Genomic DNA, 17189 nt, shown 5'->3' with positions numbered 1-17189 from the left:
GATCCTGACCTGAGATCACGACCTGAGCTGAAACCAAGAGTTGGACACGTAACCAACTGCACTACCCAGGCGACCCAAATGTGTTTTATATGCTCTAATGCTCTTTCTGAAGCATTGTTTCAGTGCTTAGGACAACCTAGTAAGTCCTGGTGTTGACGAGCAGAATGACCCAAGTTTTGAAAAACCTAAGCAGAAACATCACCATATTAAAAAAAATAAAGAGGAGAGGGGTGCCACTGGGGCACAGTCGGTTGAGCGTCTGACTCTTGGTTTCAGATCAAGGGGTGATCTCATGCTCAAGAGATCCAGTCCCATGATGCACTCTTCACTCAGCATGGACTCTGCTTGGGAGTCTCTCTTCCTCTGCCCCTTCCGCTCGTGTGCTTGCTCGCTCTCACTCTCTCCCAAATAAATCAATCTTAAAAAAAAAAAAAAAAAAAGAGGAGAAATTAGATACTCATTTGGAAAATGGTTTCCTTCTGTAATAAGGGCTTGCCACTAATCAGCTTCCCCCTCAATCACACACCCACAAAGTAAAGGGGATAATGCCTGGATAATTCATGCACAACCTGCAGGAACTAAAGTATCTATTCTTTGCCCAAATCTTTCCCTTTTGAATATAAAAAGAAAAATATATAAGAAGGAAGGAAGCTAATATTTTGACGTCTACCCACGAAAAGGTGCATCACTAGCATTTTACATGTGCTGTATCATACACTATTATCCACATTTTGCCAAGGAGACAGTTGAGGCTCAGTGAGTTTGAATAGATTACCTAAGGCCAAGGTCTTGTTTTCTTCCCCCAACTACACTCAGCAAGAGCTTGTCCCACAGTTCAGTTATTCATTGAGAAAATATTTATTGAGCACTTATTACAAGCCAGTCACCACTCTAAGCATTAGAAATACAGTGATAGTCAAATCTTTTTAAATAGCTTTAGTGAGATTAGATAGTTACAGGAACTAACGGGGGAGGGGCAAAAACCCATGACAATTGGTAACTGTAGCCCTCTTGTCAATTACTGAGCCCTCAAATACATCTTTCAATAAATCTTTTTTTTTTTTTTTTGGGAGGCAGGGGGCGGGAGGCAGGGGTGGCTCAGTGGCTTAAGCGTCTGACTCTTGATTTTGGCTCAGGTCATCATCTCAGGGTTGAGATCGAGCCCTGTGTCTGGCTCCATGCTGGGTATGAAGTCTGCTTAAGATTCTCTTTCCCTCTCCCTCTGCCCCTCTCCTGCCCTCTCTCTCTCCCTCTCTTAAAAAGAAAAAAAAATCGGGGGGGGGGGAAGTAGAACTTTAATGCTGCTCAGAATTTCTTTACAAAGTGACCGTGTGAAAAATCAAAATGGACAGCTCCACCTAAGTTGCTTGTCAAACCTAAAATTCCATCTTTTATCCATTTTTTACTAAGGTAATGCTGCTTTATTTGAAAGGTTGATTTTTAAAAATCAAGGGAGCATTGTAACTTGACATATGTCCTTATGAGGAACACAAAGGGGTTTCAACATCCACATCATAAAGTTCCCCAGGCCGCACATGATAGCCATTGGGCAATGGCACCCAGCTCTCACTGGACAGCCTGCAAGAACTGTAGAACTCAGAGACCACAGTAGTTGGGAGCAGTCAGGAAGTGCCTGGCCCCAGTGTGGCCATTGTCATAACCCTCCCGAGTCCAAAAATAAACTTCCCATCTCTTAAACTTGAAACATATGCAAAATTCTAACAGTTTTGTTTAAAGCAACAAAGGGTGTAACTTACCCTTCCTTCCCTCACCTATTTATACGAGACTATTTATAAGTCCACTAAATTACTGTTAGCTATTTCTATGCTGCCTCTCATGATATGTATAATGTGATGTGTAACGTGGGTTGGCCCATGTCACTAAGACTGAGAATTTGTGTTTGTAAATTACTTCGACAGTCTGAAGGAAGGCTGTTGGGGAGTGAATGCTTTTATGCATAAGGTGGAAGGCAGCCTAAAGAACAAGTGGAAAGAGCAACACTTCATTCACAGGGCTATACCTTTCAGCCAAAGCACTCTGCAAATCTATTTTTGCTCAGAGAAGCTACTAAGTGGAGAGAGGAGGCTGCTTTAAGTTCATCGGCGTACACTTTCCATTTCCTCCTAGAACTGTCACACTCCAGCACCTAAGGTCCTCAAAAGAGAGCCCCAGCCCCGTTCTAGAATCTTTCCCTCCCTTGCTTCAGAAGGGAGCAACAATCCTTCTCATCAGAGGAGCGACATCCACAAGCCAAAAGTTTGCAGTAAACTTTCAATTAGATACCAACCCTCACCCAAAATGTATTCTATCCCACCCCCCTCCAAAATGTAGAGAGCTAAACCCTACATGAGAACNTACCAACCCTCACCCAAAATGTATTCTATCCCACCCCCCTCCAAAATGTAGAGAGTCCACCTTCTGTTGTTGGGGAGAAATTCCCAATCTTTCCCAAGAATCCCGCCACCACCCACCCAACACCGGAGTCCTAGAGGACTCACCCGGGTCAGAAAGGGACCGCTCTCCGCTGTGACCTGGGGGCGGGGAAAGGGGGTCTCCCAGGAAGCACACACCTGAGACTGATCCTCTCGCGCGAGGGGAGAGCAGGAGCACACAGTTCCTCCGGGCGGGGCGGAGTCTCGCCTCCCCCCGAATCAGACACTCGGCCCTGATCCTCGCGGCGAGGCGCGCGTGGCTGTCACTCCCGGGCAGCCCGAGCCAGTGTAACCCGACGCGCCCCGCGCCGCCGCGCCCCCGTCTCTCTGGCGACTTCCTCCTCCCGCTCCTGCCCCTCCTCCCTCCCCAGGGGCTGGCCCGGGCGGCGCGGCCGCCGCATCCAGCCCGGATTTCTCCGGCCCGGGCTTCTCCGGCTCAGCGGGGAAACGCGGAAGTGGAGGCGGGAGCAGGGGCCGGGGCTCGGGGGGTGAGGCGTCGCGAACCAGCGGGTGGCGAGCGACCGAGGTCTCCGCCGCCCAATGAACGTGACCAGACGGGGACACGCGGCTGCGGGTCCCGCCGGGTGGGGCAGGGGCGCGCGGTAGCGACGGCCCTCGCCCCAGGCTGCGGATCCTGCCCTGCGCCCCGCTTTGTCGTCCGCCTGGCAGACGAGAAGGCCTGGGCTAGGCTAGGCCCGGGGAGTATGGGGGAGGTGTCGATTGCCTCTGCCCTTCCCCCGCGGGCCGCCCTCGCCACCTGTTCCGGAGAGAGGAGACACTTGCCCGCCTGCACGCCGACGGGCTGCCTTACCTGATTTTTCGCCGCCCGCCCCCGAATCTGGCTTCCCCTCCTCAGCAGAAAGGCTTCCCTGGGCCTAGAAACGCTTCTAGGAAACGGGTGGACCCCTGGGACCCGGCCGTCAGAGCCCGAAGCCCTCTCGCGGGCTCTCCCCCGCGCGCTTTTGGAAGCTTGCTCAGCCTCCTGACCTGTCCGCTTAATGTCAGCGCGGGAACCCGCAGGAAAGGCCAAGCCCAAGCGCCAGAAGGTGGGACGCCGAGCATTGGCTCCTCAGGCCCAGCCTCATACAGGTGGGGGAGGCAGAGAGCCCCGCAGCAGAGCAGCAGGCTTCCCAGATGCACCCCCTAAAACCGACCCTGCCCACTGAGCATGCCCAGCTCACTTGGAACTACAAGTGGCTAGGCAAGCCCAAGTGGACCCAGGGAGGGCGCAGATGGGGTTCAAATGGACTCCATTTCTTTAAAACCTTTCCTGCCACAACTTCTGGGAGTTTTGCAAATAAGGTTTCTACCTTGGTGTTGAAAAATACCAGGGGAGGGTTGGAAAGGCCTTCCAAAGGAAGGCGGACAAATTAGTTTGAACCCAAATCGCAATGGTGGGTTTTTTTTCAGCCAATTACTTATTAACTCAATTTCTTTAAATGAGGCAAAACTATTGTAATTGACATAAAGGAATGTGTAGATTGATTGGGTCCCAAACTCAGTAACTTCAGGAAAAGTCTCTACAGTGGAACAGTGGTTCTCAACCTTGGGTACATATTAGAATGGAAAGGAGGATATAAAATGATCAAGCCCAGGTTCCCACTCCCACACCAAGTGAATCTTGATCCTGGAGATCCTTACATTTTAAAACTGGCTCACAAAGGGTAGCCAAGGGAGCCAGCAGCCAGCAGCATCACCTAAGAACTTAGACATACAAATTCTCGGCTTCACTCCCAACTACATGATTCCTAAACTCTGGGGCTGGTGCCTAGCTATCTGATTTAACAAGCCCTTCCAGTGATTCTCTCGCACACTAAAGCTTGTAAACAACTGTTTAAAAGCTCCCCCCGGTGATTCCAATGAGAACCCCTGTATTAAACTAACGCTTTCACATTTTTTAAAATCCCAAACATTTGTCTAGAAGAGCAACGTTACACAGAAAAGAAATAATCTGGATGAATTGTGGTGCTAGTCCTACATTTCCTTCCCACTAATTTTCCCAGAACAGATCAGTTCTTGGAAAATGGACCACCTATTTACTTTCGTAATCTGGTAGCCTAGCACAGTGCCTATAACATAACAGAAGTTTGATAAGTGTTTATTGATTTGAAATGAATGTTTAGGTGAAGGATTTGTTCCAGACCCTATCATGTCTACTGTTTATTTTTTCCACAAATTCTGGTCACCTTGCTAGCTAACAAGTCATTAGGGAATCAGTTCTTAAGAACCTCTGACCATCTATAATGGTCTAAACTCAAGTCAGACCCTAATGGAATAGAATATGGTAGAAGGTAGAGAATTTTGAGGGTTTGAGAAAAGTCAGAAGCATTGAACATGATTTCATTTGCCAAAATCGGGGCCCAAAGCAACCAGAGGAAAGCAGAAGGACACTAGACATGTGGTGGAATTCAGGAAAGGCATGGAAGGAAAAGGTATGTATGGGAGCGTTCAGGGGAAGAGAGATTAAGAAACTTAACCATGATAAGCCTACAGTTTACTCTGGATCTCCTTTTTCTAAGCAACCCACCTCTGTCTCCACTTCCCCATCCTCTATACATACATCTCATCTTAACTACAGCCTAGAAAAATAATTTAAAGATAGAAAATTTTTATAAAAGTTACTTCCAATTACTGCATAAAACATGGTTATTTGTAATTGTTCAGCATAACTTAGGCATCCACTTGTTCAAGACAAAAGTGGTAAAAAAAATTGTTAATTTTTAAGCATAAACACTAGATAATTTCAAAATGCAGGGGTTTATGATACTCTTCTTTAAGACCCACAGAAACTTACAAAACCAAAAATTATTCCCTACGTATTCCGTCAATATTTTCTAGAAGGAATACAATATTAAAGTAAAGTGTTCCTTTTAGCCTTATACATGATGCTTTAAAACTTAGGATACTATTTATGAGTAACTAAAGTAGTTCCCTGTCTACTTCTGCCCCTTCGTCTTGCTTAATATGACAATTCCACTGAAAGTTTGGTTGCTGATTGGGTTATCTAACAGGAGTGTAACTTCCTATATGCTTAACCAATTTCTTTTTTTTTTTTNGATACCCTTCTTTAAGACCCACAGAAACTTACAAAACCAAAAATTATTCCCTACGTATTCCGTCAATATTTTCTAGAAGGAATACAATATTAAAGTAAAGTGTTCCTTTTAGCCTTATACATGATGCTTTAAAACTTAGGATACTATTTATGAGTAACTAAAGTAGTTCCCTGTCTACTTCTGCCCCTTCGTCTTGCTTAATATGACAATTCCACTGAAAGTTTGGTTGCTGATTGGGTTATCTAACAGGAGTGTAACTTCCTATATGCTTAACCAATTTCTTTTTTTTTTTTAAGCAATTTCTTTTTACTATTAAGATAATTTGGTGGGGAAGGGAGGATAATCATTAATTTAGGAATTATTCTTCAGATTAAATATTACATTAGATCCACAAACAATAAAAAGAATCTTGCCTACACACATTTACTTGCTACAGCTTCTTTCTGCTCATGGAATTAAAACAAAAACAAACAAACAGGTTGAGGGCTAAAAAGGGAAAAAACTTAGCGAGGGTGTAGGAGGGGAAGCACTTACCATAAGCAATTTAAAAACATGAAGTAATTATTTCAGCAGAAAGCAATCTACCAAAGACCAGTATCTCAGGAAAATTAAAGTCTTNCAACGCTAGGATCACGCCCTGAGCTGAAGGCAGACGCTTAACCGCTGTGCCACCCAGGCGCCCCAGGAATTATTCTTCAGATTAAATATTACATTAGATCCACAAACAATAAAAAGAATCTTGCCTACACACACTTACTTGCTACAGCTTCTTTCTGCTTATGGAATTAAAACAAAAACAAACAAACAGGTTGAGGGCTAAAAAGGGAAAAAACTTAGCGAGGGTGTAGGAGGGGAAGCACTTACCATAAGCAATTTAAAAACATGAAGTAATTATTTCAGCAGAAAGCAATCTACCAAAGACCAGTATCTCAGGAAAATTAAAGTCTTAAGTGTTTCTCCTTGTCATCATAAGCATGACTCAGCATTTGGAATGGAATTATGTTTACCGTCTTTCAGATTGAGGGTGTCAAATAACTTTGGTGCCACCTAACTCTTTTTCTTGTGTGCCTAAGAAAACTTCAGGACTGCCATGGGTTTTTTGTTTTTTGTTTTTTTTTTCTTTTTTTTTAAAGGTTTTATTCATTTATTCGACAGAGATAGAGACAGCCAATGAGAGAGGGAACACAAGCAGGGGGAGTGGGAGAGGAAGAAGNTAAGCATGACTCAGCATTTGGAATGGAATTATGTTTACCGTCTTTCAGATTGAGGGTGTCAAATAACTTTGGTGCCACCTAACTCTTTTTCTTGTGTGCCTAAGAAAACTTCAGGACTGCCATGGGTTTTCAGTCTCCCATGGCTACCAAAATCTGAAAAGCTTTCCCTTCTTCAATATCATTCCTGTCTTACCAAAGCCTGAGTTTGCCCACCATTCATTTATCTTGCATCTGTAGTGTTATCAGAAGAATTTAGATTATTTCCTGTACACTATTGTAACAAAATGAGCAAGTTCTTCCTTTCCCAAACCTAGAGAGTAGCCTGCCTGCTGCTAGGACATCTTAAACACCATTGCTGGGGGTGAACTTTCCCCAATGTGGGGAGAACCTTCCATTGGTGATACTATCATGCACCTTTTATGACCATCTACCATATGCCAAGGGTCAACTGTTTTAGTCCCTGCCCATTTCTAGAGAGAAACAAATTTTCCCCAAGTGTTCATTGGTTACCAATGTTCATAATAATATTTATGGAATATAAGGATTGAAGGGGCCATAAATGTTATTAACTCCCACACTTTTGTTTTACAAACAACGAAACCACGGCCTCACGGTATTAAGTAACTGACCTAAGGTTACAGGATTAGCTAAACATATAGCCAAGATTAAAATGAGAAACTACTTGGTATAGAGAACAGTGTATGGGCTTCAAGTGAACCCTCTTCCAAGTTCTTTAACCTAAGTTCTCTAGTCTCTGAGGTCCTGTTTCCTTATCAGTGAGGACGGTAATAGTGAACAGTCATAACAGTGTACTCTGTGCCAGGGCCTGTGCTTACAAAGTTCCACGTAATCTTTAAGCCTCAGAATAGCTCTGAGTTTTTGGCTTCCTCATTTTATTTTGTTTTACTTTTACAAAAATGGGGAAAATAAGGCACAAAATTGTTAAATAACATGCCCAAGATAACACAGCTAGCAAATGACCCCCCTGGGATTGAATGGGATAATATATATAAAAAGCCTGACGTATAAGTTGTCAACAAAAGTATCACCAATTTCATTTCCTTTCCCTAAGGGTATAAATCAGAGGCATTCTGACTCTTGGTCCAAAATTGGGCCAAGACACCTTTAGTCTGAGCTCTGATTGTTAGGTATACTCACATATTTCTTCAGTTATATTATTTTAGTACAGATCTTCCTCAACTTATGATGGGTTAATGTCTCAATAAACTCATCATAGGTGGAAAATGTCATAAGTTGACAATGTATTTAATATACCTAACCTACAAAACATAGCTTACCTAGTCTACCTTAAAGGTGCTCAGAACACTTACATTAGCCTACGGTTGGGCAGAACCATCCAACACAAAGCTTATTTTATAATAAAATGTTGNATATACCTAACCTACAAAACATAGCTTACCTAGTCTACCTTAAAGGTGCTCAGAACACTTACATTAGCCTACAGTTGGGCAGAACCATCCAACACAAAGCTTATTTTATAATAAAATGTTGAAAATCTCACGTAATGTATTGAATACTGTACTGAAAGTGAAACACAGAATGGTTGAATGGGTCCAGAATGGTGGTTAAGTGTATCTGTTGTTCACCCTAGAGATTACCCGGCTGAAGGGGAGCTACATACAGTTGGCTGCCACTGCAGCATCAGGAAGGACGACTGGACCACATACCACTAGTCCAAGAAAAAAATACACATTCAAACTTTAAAGTAAGTTTTCTAATGAATGTTTACCACTTTTGCACGATGGGAAAGTCAAAAAAATCATTGAGTCAAGCCATCCTAAGTTGGGGACTATCTGTCCTTTACATAATTTTAAGAAGCACTGTATGTACCTGTAATCCTATCTGTTGTTACCATAGTTATAAACATTAAGAAGATAACCAAACATTAAACAAAGACTACAAGTTGACCGCTTACAAAGAAAAAAAACTGATAATAGAGTTTCTAGAAGATTAACAATGCTGTCCACAAAAATCTTCAAACAAATCCTTAAACAGGACCAGACCAGTAATGTGGGGGCTTTGCAATTAGAGCAGCTCGTTTAGTAGACCTCTGCCTACTTGTTATTTGAATTTTTAAAAGCAGAATTAGAGACATCTAAAAATAGCCAACAGAAAATCTTCCCATTTCAGTGATTCTCAAAGAGTTAGGATCAAGAATGAGGAGAATATATGATCCTTGAAAAGATGAAATAAAAATACTAAATATACTTTTAAATGGGTACTTTAAGTTTTATTTCTGCTTTATAAGAATCTGGAAAAGTATTTTTAAAATAAATTTTTAAAGCATCAATATAAAGTGGCACTGGGAAACTTACTTAGATTTAAAGGCCTTGAGGGTAAAGGAAATGCGAACTCTTTCCTTAGGCAGACATGCACTGTGTTCCTAGGACAGAGCAGCCCTGAAAACAAGCTTTTTCAAATGTTGATGATGTAAATTGAATAATGTTGACTCTGGAACACAGCCTCCTATTTAAAAGCAGCAGGAAGGTTGTGGGTAAACAGAAATGTCCCAAGAAAGTCATACAGAGAACATGAATAAGTATTAGGCTCCGATGTGGGAGCTGAACCAAAATGGAATATTGGGTTCTTCAGAGTAAATCTGGTGATGATTCAGTGCGTGGTGGCTGAGCCAAGGGTAAGCAGCCTGAGAAACCAGAGATTTGCTCAGTTCCACATCTGAATACCTGTTACATAACCTGGAAATGGCTTGATGATCAGCGTAAATGATTCAAATAAACTCAACCACTGGTTGTAATGCTATAATGTGATTTTTTAGAGAAATGAATAAATCCAAATAGCAATAATAGAACAATAATAACAGTGGTCAGGGCTTATGTCTGTGCATGATTAGCTTTAAAATGAGAATGTTGTGTCTTAATTCAGCAGCCTGAAACACGTGGGCATTGACCTAATTTCTGCCAAGCCAAGAGGAAGGGACTTTACACACCAGGTTTCCAGCCAGAGAGTAACAGGTGCTGTTCCCTCAGCAAATACCTTGGCCTCAAAAGTGAATCTTCATTCCTCCTCTATCAGCAAAAGCATCACGCAAAGCTGAAAAGTGAATGATAGGAAAGTAGAGAAATCTTTGTTCTGTTATCATTGGGTTCCATACTGAAGTTTGTTTTTTGAAATAGCTCTTTCCAGGGGGCATGAAACAGGAAAGACTGTTTCAACATAACTTCTATCAAGGGGAAATTTGACCATTTAATGGAAAGTCTATTATTTTAAAATTTTCTAGACCACCCTATAAATAGATAATCCCCTTCCCTTTCTGACTAACTTTTAACCCTGGTCAGGTTTCTAAGAACTGAGACAAACCTGGCATGTGATAAGAAGCTAGAAACTGGTGTGAGGATGTGTAAATTTTTTTTCTAGTAAATTTAGAGTATGTGTGTCCTAAAAATATCTTTCAATAGTCAAATGTGAAGGAAGAAATTCTTCCTGAGTGTGTGTTCTTCACTGTCAACGTGGTTCTCTTGTGGCTTTGAAATAGAGCAAAAGTCCTGCTCTCACAAGGCTGGCCTTCCTACCGTGAGTCTCAGAGTGCTGCAGGGTGAAAGTCTAGCTTCACCATCATTATGTTGACCCTAGACACAATTTATGTGCTTGCGTTTCAGCCAGATGAAAAGCAAATAGTCCCCAGGCTTAGGGTGCTAAAGCAAAGACCTAAAAGCTATCCTGCGGTAGGCTGACTGGTGGCCTCCCTGGAACCTGTGAATGGTACAGGGTGCGGGGTGGGGGGCTTGCAGATTTAATAAAGGATCTCGATATGGCTACCTTACTCTGAACTATCAGGGTGGATTCCAAACGCCATCGGGAGTATCCTTACAAGAGAAAGGTAATAGGGAGGTTTTACGCAGACAGAAGAGTAAAAGACAATGAGATCATGGATACAGATTGGAGTAATGCAGACACAGCCAAGAAAGGCCAGCTGCCACCAGAAGCTGGAAGAAGCAAGGAATTAATTCTCCCTTAGATCCTTTGGGGAAAGTGAGGCCCTGCTGACTCCTGGTTTTAGTCCAGAACTTCTGACCTCCAGAACCATGGGAGAAGATAGTCCTATTGTTTTAAACCAAGAGCTTATGGTAATTTGTTATAGCAGCCATGGGAAACTAATACAGCTTCCTTCATTTATTTCCCTTTGGCGCTAATGCCAGTCTCTCCTTGTGGAGCCAGCCCTTCAATATACCACTGATATTTACAAGGTATTTTTTGTTCAAGATGCCAAAGCAATTTACAACCACGTAAATGGACTCAGTTTTCTACCTGGGGTACATCCAACCAATACCAGAATCTTCTAAAATTTGAGAGATGCCTGGGCTTTTTTTTTTTTTTTTGAGGTTTCTAGTAAGCAAAGACATGCCAGAACAAGTTTTTAAAAAATTATGGTGTCATATGAATGTTACAGTTAGCCAACTAATGCTCAGCAGAAGGAATACTCAGTAACTGTCCACCGAGCTTCATTTAGAGATAAGAACAAAATTTTAAATTTGGGGTTTGTGGTAGACAGACTGCTGCAGCACCTAGATCTTCCTTCAAGTAGAACTTAGTATGCCAGCTGCTGGAAGCATCTTCGGCCAACTTCTTCAGAATTTGCCCCTACTGCAGAGAACTACTTCTCTCATGGTCATTCCTTTCCTGGGCCAGCACTTACCCCGTGACTGAGTGAAGCAAGGCTATAAAGACTCAGCTGGGTAATTGGGAGATCACTCGGATGGGCTGCAGCACCCCAGAACTTCCTGGGAGGTGGGGGGGGCTGGTTGGGGGAGGGGAGAGAGAGGGGGTGACTGCCCAATCCTGGTTCTGCATTCTTCTTTTCACAAGTATCCCTAGTGGTGACCCAGGAGCCTCTGCAGTCTGTGCTACCCATCTAAGGGCATAAGGCTTCCCTAAACCACACGTAGTACAGGAACATGAGCTATTGAATTTTTCCTTGCACCCAATTTTCTTGCAGTTTTTCTAACTTAGCGCTCATAACTTTAGTCAGTCAATGGATATTTGTTGAGCTCCTTGAGCAACCTGAATGCCCCATATGAGGAGGTATTAGACCTCGGCAAGCTTCCTGGATGACAGGCTGCTGCTTCTCCAACTGTACCACATTTTCTCCAGGCCTCTTGGCACCAGGCCCTAGTCTACCCTTCCAGGGGCTGCAGTGCTATATGCTCTTCCCCCAGCCCTGATTGTAGCAGGTGATATACTTTAGGTCAAAGTTTACATATGCCTCCCAGGCAAGCTAAAATGAATCCGGCCTAGATGTAAGATGAATAAGGAGTGGTGGAAGTCTGCAGCAAATTAGAGAGAGCATACCACCTCCAAAGACGTTAGGCCACTACCTTAACTCAAACTTGACATTACCAACCAGGAAAAGAGATATTACATGCCTCTTGGCATGAGGCACCACATGGTGACCTTTGAATTATTTTTTCCCCAAATGTTTAACCGGAATTCATCAAGTCTTTAGAAATGAATTCCAGCCCATGAGACAACTGACCCCTTCAACAAGATGCTGTCATAGGAGAAAAGAAAAGAGGAGATGGGAGAGACCCTGATCGAGTGTAAAAGTGACTAATGTGACACAACCAAATTCAATTCGTGTGTTTTAATTGGACCCTGGCTTGAAAAGAAAATGAGTGTAAAAGACATTTTGGGGACAAGAAAGAAATCTGAATATGGACTGAGCGAAAATGATATTAGGGAATTACGATTGAATTTTTTTCAGTATGATAATAATATTGTAGTTGTAGGGCCCCTGGGTGGCTCAGTCGGTCAAGCATCTGTCTTTAGCTCAGATCACGATCCTGGAGTCCCAGGATTAAGCCAGGCCTTGGTGTCAGGCTCCCTGCTCAGTGGGGAGTCTGCTTCTCCCACTCTTTCTGTTCCTACCCCCCTCTCATGCTCTCTCTCGCTCAAATAAATAAATAAATAATCCTTAGAAAAATTGTAGTTGTGTAGGACACTGTCCTTATTTTTGGAAATGCATGCCAAACTATTTGGGAGGAAGGAATATATCCACTCTAAGACAGTTCAGTCAAAATAGAGATGTTTAGATATACGTGTTTAATTCTATAATAAATATGGCAACGTGTTAACAATTGTAGAACGTGGCAGTAGTTGAATAGATATTTATTTTTCTTTTTACTTTTTAGTAGGCCTTGAGATTTTCATAATAAAAATCTTTAGAAAAAATAAAAGCAGCAGCCTTAATGCAGCCCTTGTCCATTATTGTCATGTGGGAATGAGGCTCAGTGTTACTAGCTACGGGACTCTGAATTTTCAAAACGAACTGGAAATCTGGAATTTCTATATAAAATGCTTTTAGCACTTAAGACAATATTAGCAACAATAACTAAAAACAAATAAAGAACACCTCTGTGCAGACCTGTTAACAATGCATTGGGATACGGAAGTTGACCTCTCAGCATCTAATTTACCATCGCGGGGTTAGAGCCTTTGTACCTTAATTCTTTTCCTTACACCCTAGCTCTCTGACCCTCCATCCTTGATTTTCTCCTTTCTCTAAGTGGTATGTGGCCAACTTGGTTCTTTTCTCACTCTTGCTCTTCTTTTATTCCTGACTGGCCTCTGCCACTTTGCAGTTTCACTGAGCAGTTGGAAGATAAAGTGAGAATTAATCAAGCTATGGGCTTCTCTGGAGTATCAGATGATTTAGCAAACCAGAATTGTTTAATAATTATCCTAGGGCACTAAACATTATCCTAATGATCTAAAATAGTTATTAAAGCTTCCCACTTAAGATTATTGAATTGCAACATCTGTCTTCAGGAAGCATGTCTATTGCAGGTAATATTTGCAAAACATTTACGACTGCTTTTAGTTGTATCTCATACCCTGTGATAGGTTTATAGTTTTTTCCTTACTTAATGGCTGAAAACACTAGGCATGGAGTCCTACAGGTAACTGGAGTCCTCTGTATGAGGAGGGCCAAGGCCTAGGCAAGCTTCCTGGATGACAGGCTGCTGCTTATCCAACTGCGCCACGTTCTCTCAGCCCTTGTTTGCTTTATTAGCTAATTACCGGCTGCATATTCATCCCAGGTTCCAACTATATTAAGGGCTATTTACTAGCTAAAATCAATACCCTTTCGATTAGACACCTGGCGTGGCTTTTGGTAACTAAGCATTATTTGGGCTTCACTGCTTTTACTCCATCAGGGAGATGGGAAAGTGCTTTGTTTTGATTTTTTACACTTAGTGACTACTGCTCTTAGCAGTAGGAGATTAAGGGCAGTGGAGACTCACTCTGCCATGGCAGGGACTAGGAACAAACATAATATTTACTGGACAAGAAAAGGGACAAAGAAAAATAAAATGACTCACAGTGATCTTACTATTTTAAGGTTCTTTTTCAATTAAATAAATCTCTTTGGATATATGTCTGGTCCCAAAGGCACCCAATTAACCCTAAAAATACAAAGACAAACAAAATACACTCTCCAGGTTGGTCGAGTTGGAAAGAACAACATCAAAACAATAATTATTATAAAAGAGTGAAAAGAGCAAGAAGCAGCAGAACTGGGTTTTGATATATAGCATGGCAAAGGGAATGATTTGTTCTTTCCAGACAGAAAAATGATAAAAGCCTTTTTATTGGTGATGGTGGTGAAAGCAACAAAAAATTCCTTTTTAATGCAGGTATTTTATTACAGGAATAATAAATTATTATGTTCATTTTGGAACCGTGAAAATATATAGACAAAAGAGGAAAAACATCACTATCACCCACCATTCAGATCACAATTAACCACTGTTGATAGCTTGCTATAAACATTTTAAGAATGTTTTCTGGGATGTATATGGACAAGTTTTTAAAGTAATAAAAACCACAAAATGTGTGAAGACATTGGTTGAATCAAATCATTCAAAACCGGGTCTTGCTCTATTACCTTCATGACTTCAGAAAATCTGCTTAATCTCTCTGAGCATCAGTTTTCTCCTCTATAATATATGGGTAATGATACCTACCTTAGAGGATTATTCTAAAAATAATGATTTGGAAGAAGTATACTTCTTAGAACAATCCCTGTGTATATAAAGTACTCAATATATACATTCAACCAACAAATATTTATTAAGTTTCCATATTAATCAATTAGACCAGATCAGTGAACTAAATACGGTATTTATCTTAAATATGATCACTACTATTAACATAATGTTCTGTAAATCCTCTTTAATTTAACAAAATATCAAGAACATTTTTCTATGACAATAAACATGAATCTGTCATCATTTTTACCAGTGACATAGCATTTCAATGGGAAGATATAATTTATTGAGCTAATCACCCATTCAAAGGATAAAGATGGCTTTCAGTCTGTATTATAGTCATTGTTTTGACTATCTTTTAATCCTCTTCTAATTAATTCTTAAAGATGTATCTTTTAAGTGGAATTATTGAATCAAAGATGATGAACATTCTTTTTTTCTAAGTAGGTCCCACACCCAGCATGAAGCCCAACACAGGGCTTGAACTCATAACCCTGAGATCAAGACCTGAGATCAAGACCAAGAGCCAAGACCAAGAGCCGGACACTCAATTGACTAAGCCACCTAGGTGCACCAAAGATGATGAACATTTTTAAAACTTTTAAATATCTGTTACTAACTTGCCCAAGGAAAGCTTTCAGGTAGATGGAAAGGATAGCAGGGCTGGGTATTAAAGGGAAGCAGAAAAGAGATAGGAAGAAAAGTGATAGAAAGACATGAACAGGAAGGAGTTCATTATCTTTGAGTTGTTTCAAGATGATACTCTAAAGCAAGTTATCTCTTGGGCTAAATAGATTATAAGGACAGCTAGTTTTTAAAGAGAACTTTGAATTTAATCTAAGATAAGTTATATAAAGGTTAAGGTTGGGGTTTTTTTCTTTCAACTCTCAAAAATAAGGAATTGGAGCACTTTCTGAAATACTAACATGCACATTTTTATGTTCCACAATATCAGACAAATTTTCAAGGAAGGCAAACCATTGTTACCTCTTAGCCCACTCTTCTAATACTTACTTAGCCCTCTCTCTGCTACCAGGAAAAGTACAGAACTATGAGATACTTACTGCAGCTTTGTTGTGGCTGTTGTTGTTGTTTTAATTCAATGTATGTAAAAATAACCTGGAGCACTTGTTTAAAAATGCTTGCCCCTAGGAGTAAAAGGTATCTCCATAGATTTTGTCTCTATAAAAACAGGTTGAGGACTAAAAATCTGCATTCTAAACAGCACCACCACACTCAGCTAATTCAAATATAGGTAATCCTCAACTACATTATGATGAACAACTCTGCTGTCTATCCTTGATGCTCAAAGGGTGTTTCCTATATAAGGAGCAAAAGCATCATGCAGGTCCTTGTACGGAGAAGATGCAGCCTGTAGCCTTTATCTTTCCAGCATTACTTGAGTGATCTGAGGTGGAAAAAAATCCCAAAAGGATAAACCGGTGGCATAGAAGACTCCCTCACTAACATTACAGGAAATATAATAAGGAAAAATGAGATCTAAATGATCTATTAACAGTACTCTAGTTATCCCCTTCAGCTTATATATCAAGTTCTACCTCTTTTCAAGGTATAAATGACTTTATGGGAGGTTGCAGCAAGAAATATTTAAACAGCTCAAAGTATGATCAATAGATGCTAAATGAAATCAAATTGGTTAGGGTTTATTTCTCTTGTCAGTTTCTATTGACCAACCCTTTTAAATTGTAAAATTATGCAGCTGAAACTAAAAGCAAATAGGGAAAATGATGGAGCTTTTATTTAGCATTACCAGTTGATATTTTAAGAGGTGCAAAATTGGTAGAAATACATCTTATTGAGTTACAAATTTTATTGTGTTAGTCTCTTACAGGAATGTGGCTGGAGATAATGATATTATAATCAAACATGACCATTTGTTAGAATGTCAAAAGTTTCATCAGTTAAATAATTATTTCAGATGGTTATGGTGGGGTTTGAAATAAACCCAAAGGGAAAAAAAATCTATGTCGGATCAAGTAAGCCTTTTGCATCCCATAAGTCCTTGTGTTTCCAATATACTTACAGAAAAGTTTCAGTTTGTTAGATCTTAAGAATGCAATACATAAAATGTAATGTTAGTTGTCCTCATCTCTAAGTTTTATTTTAAATAAGCAATGGTTGATTTTGATTAACAACAACAACAATAAAAAGGCAGAATTAACTATAGAGCACTTAAAAGCTTTTGACTGGTACTCAAAATTATTTGTATTGATGCTCATTTCGTTATAAAACTACTTAGGTAAAATTCAAGGAGATGGTAGGAGACTAATCTCCCCTTCTCATGATGCAAATTTAAGCACATTCTTCTATGTCTTTGAACTTGTTCTTGTTGATGATACGGAGAATAATGACTACTTTAAAAGACAAAAGAGGTCAAGGAAAAAAAGAAAAACAGAAGGGAAAATATGCGAAATGAAAGAGATCCAGATCAGATCAGTG

At 40.8% G+C, this 17189-nt stretch overlaps 1 protein-coding gene across 4 annotated transcripts in view; it reads right to left on the bottom strand.

The window, feature by feature from the left end:
* The window catches only part of GPD2 (glycerol-3-phosphate dehydrogenase 2), a 152856-nt gene extending 149482 nt beyond the window's left edge, over positions 1 to 3374 (bottom strand). The window contains exon 1 of one of the 4 annotated variants that reach the window (XM_019807015.2): positions 3244 to 3374. The gene's annotated coding sequence lies outside the window, so the exon portion shown is untranslated. Of the gene's footprint in view, positions 1 to 2498; positions 2724 to 3243 lie in introns of those variants that run through there. The other 3 variants (XM_011233670.3, XM_011233672.3, XM_002926265.4) reach the window with 3 other exon arrangements.
* Positions 3375 to 17189: the final 13815 nt, after the last annotated feature.

Source organism: Ailuropoda melanoleuca, chromosome 2 (assembly GCF_002007445.2).
Source record: "Ailuropoda melanoleuca isolate Jingjing chromosome 2, ASM200744v2, whole genome shotgun sequence".
Taxonomy (NCBI): domain Eukaryota; kingdom Metazoa; phylum Chordata; class Mammalia; order Carnivora; family Ursidae; genus Ailuropoda; species Ailuropoda melanoleuca.
This window is presented reverse-complemented; position numbering and strand designations above follow the sequence as displayed.